Source organism: Gavialis gangeticus, unplaced genomic scaffold (assembly GCF_001723915.1).
Source record: "Gavialis gangeticus isolate Ggan-Ray unplaced genomic scaffold, GavGan_comp1, whole genome shotgun sequence".
Taxonomy (NCBI): Eukaryota; Metazoa; Chordata; order Crocodylia; family Gavialidae; genus Gavialis; species Gavialis gangeticus.
In genome coordinates this window covers 41,952,475-41,956,044 of record NW_017729033.1, presented here as the reverse complement: position 1 = coordinate 41,956,044, position 3,570 = coordinate 41,952,475, and the positions used below count along the sequence as shown (strand labels likewise).

At 43.8% G+C, this 3,570-nt stretch overlaps 1 protein-coding gene across 1 annotated transcript in view; it reads left to right on the top strand.

Annotated features, from left to right (window-relative positions):
- Positions 1–3,570, top strand: part of KCNIP4 (potassium voltage-gated channel interacting protein 4) — a 302,259-nt gene that overhangs the window by 58,370 nt on the left and 240,319 nt on the right. The gene's annotated exons all lie outside the window — the stretch shown is intronic.

Genomic DNA, 3,570 nt, shown 5'->3' with positions numbered 1-3,570 from the left:
GCCTCCTATGGAATCAGCATGCAAAACTTTTGCTATTAGCAGAGCGTGTAAAACTCTTGCTCTTAGCAAAGCTCTTACTATTACACACCGTGTTGATTTTCTTTACCTTTTACCTGTTCCCTCCCTTTGGCCTATTGGCTTGTGACCCTAACCCCTGTGATTTTCTGTAAAGAAGTGGGAATTCCCTCTTGCTTCTTGTGCCAGTTTCTGGGGCTACAGGATTTGCACACATCCTTTATTACACATTTCACTTGCAGAGGTGAAGACTGTATTGGTCCAATGTACCCTATCTTCTGCATGACCAAATCTTTTTCCTTACATTTTCAGAAATAATTTAATTCTCTATATTAACAAAAATAGAAGTTTAACAGCAGTAGGCTTTTTGAGGAAGGGGCATGGTGGCAGAGTAGTAAGCCCTCTCAATTATAGCTCCAGATGGGTCAGTGCAAGCCTTGCTGTGGACCTTGCCAAAGGCCAAATTGACCCAGCTGTAAAGAATAGGTCATTCAGGCCAGGGAGTGATAGTAGTTGGGTATGATGCTAGCTGTCATAGTTGGCTAGAGGAACTGGGGTGCCTTAACATACTAGACCGGGGTCATCAACCCCCAGCCCACAAGACAGATCTAGCCCATCGCGCCATGTCATCCAGCCCTCGGGGCCCCTATGGTCCATAAATTTGGTGATATGGGAGCAGTGCCACCACTTCCCTGCTCTCAGATGTCCAGACCCACAAGGAACCACAGGGCTGAGTAAGGGTGGTGCCAGATCCCAGGATGCACAGAGCAGAATGAGGCAGAGCTGGGCACCCAGGGCCCAATACCAGCATGCAGCAGGGGAAGCAGGGGAAAAGGGCTGGACCCCCAGGGACCAATCCTGGAGTGCAGGACATGGAGTGGGTAGTGCCGGGGCCCAGGCCTTGATCCAGCCTGCAGACAAAGCCACTCATCTGGATTGCAGAGCCAAGAGGTTGAACACCACTATACCAGCCCAAAGGGCTTGTAACCTTGGGTGGACTTTTGACCCTTTTATTGTGTTGACAAAATGGATGGAAATTAGAAGTGAGAAAGGGCTATGGCAGGTGAAGAGAGGGCATGAGAACTCAAGGGACATGATAAAAACTGGGCAGTTAAGCCATGGAATGGATTGTCTAGAGAGGGTATGGAGACTCCATTACTGGACATCTTTAACAGCCATTAGATAAACATTTGGTTGAGATGGTTTAAACAGAGTTGGTCTTGCCTGGAGTGGTGGGTTTGACTAGATGACCTCCTGAGGTTCCTTCTAGCCATATTTTTCTATGAACATAAAACAGGAATGGATCTTCTTACAGAGGTCAGCACCCTGCTATCATCATAGGCAAACCCGTCATATGCTCTGTTTCATAACAGATCACACTCTATATTAAATCAGGTTTCTTCCTCCCACCACTAATATTTGAAGACTGTTCCAAAACTTGAGTTCAACATCCTTTTTTTTTATCAGAGGTAACCAAAATGAAACACAGTATTCTAGATAAGGTTTCACCAGTATCTTGTACCATGGCATTAACACGTCCCTGTGTCTATGGGAAATGTCCCTCCCTTGGCACATCTAAAGGCGCAGACAGAAGTGAAGTGATAATTGTGCTCAGCCTGACCCCTGAAAGCATTTTACAGCCATGACCAAACACAAGTACGTGGCTCCAGAGCAATTTAAAAGGGCCCAATCCCATGAGCAGAGTGCCTTCATTTGCTTCTGTCTGCATGAGCTGGGAGCAGGTCTCAGCTAATGAAGCGCAGCACTGCTCCCACTGCTGTTTTCAGAATGGGAGATGGGGAAGGGAATGGAGGGAGCTCATTCTGGGGGTTGCCCAGCCAGTTCTGGAGGGTGGCATGGGTGGCTGGAGCCCCCCCCCCCCTCCAGTCCAGTGTAGCTGGGGAAACCCCAGGACAGACCTCCCTCCCCTGCCTTATCCCCCTTCCATCCTGAGACAGAATGGGAGCTGGGGGAGGGGAGGTAAAGCTAGAAGGGGCTGCAGAGATGCAGCCTCTCTCCCTGAATTGACTCCAAATTGGAGGTCAGTCACGCACCCTCCTGACTCAATAGCTAATGTCTGTTGGGTCAGGAGGATCGGTCTAACTTAGATTCAGGAGCTGCACTTCTGTCTGCACCTTAATTTCCCATTTGAACTTTTTCGTGGATGCACAATTCATTGTTATCCTATGATTGACTAATACACACAGAAGTTTCTCTTCAATTTCCAACTGATAAACTCCCAATTTATTGCAGAAGTTCTTGTTACTAACTTGTACTATTAAAATTATTTTTATTTCTATTGCTTGAATCTTAATATCATGCAGTTCTGTCTGTACAACAGTCTGATCCTCCTCCAACTTTGTGTTGTCAGTAGATTTCATTAGCTCATGCCTACTATCTATGACAAGGTCATTAATGAAAAATTTAAATTAATGTTTTGCAGGCTATGAATGAAAGAAATAATATAAATAATGTGAATGGCCATGAATGAAAAAAATATGGTTGTGAGGAATAGAATAATTATGAAAAATAATGGTATAGAGATAAGGATAAATGTTCCTAGTAAACACAATGGCCTATTAAATTATGCAGTAACATTTATGGTAAGGTTCAGCACTAGCTTAACATGAAGTTGAAAAAAGCAGTTGAAAATATGCTGTAAGGAAGTGTCTTCTAGAGAGCAATTGTCTTAATATGGCTGTCTTTCCTAGCCCATAAAAGTAACCAAGTGTGGTGACACTTTATAATGAGATTCTGTAATCCCATCTGAGACCTTTATACCATGTTCCCCAATTCACTCTGTTAATAGGGCAAAGACTACCTGGAGTTTTGCCTTCCTTTATGGCATGGGGTATTTTCCTCTTCCTAGGATCTTATGAGTATATACTCATTAATTATTTTGTTGTCATTGCAGGGGCAAGTTATTGACATCACCCTTATCTCACCTACTTTTACTACAACATACCATAGGGTAGTCTTGGCATTTCTGGTTCTGTACCTTGCAATTACGTGTGAAGTTTTGAAGTAGCAATTTTTGAAAATCCTTGAGAAAAGTGTTCCTGCAAACACAGGGAACTGAACTCAGTGGCCCAGGAGGTTCCTTCCAGTCCTGTGTTAATAACATTAGGACCTTATGAAACAGATTGAGTTTTACCTTCAATGTAGCAATTGACTGGGTAATTTTTAGAAAGACTGTACACTGCTACTCCAGGTAGATTTAGGAAGAACCTAACATGACTGGATAATTTGCATTCCTCCATCCCTAGCATATTGATTTGATCCATCTGAAAGGCTCTTTGTGGATCTTGGAGGGAGAGAATGAGGCTTCTGAGGGAATGAGGCTAACCCAAATGAAAAGCCCTATCATATGGAAGAGTGGATCTGGGTGGGTAGGTCCCCTGTATGCACAGATCACAGGAAGACTTTTAAGCATCTCATTCTGATGTTTTAATTAGAGATTTTAGCTGCAAGCTACTGAGGTGATGCTTCTGTTGAGGTGCTGTTTTCATGATCTGCTTTCATCTTTTTACCACCAAGTTTGTTCCTCTTTCTGTT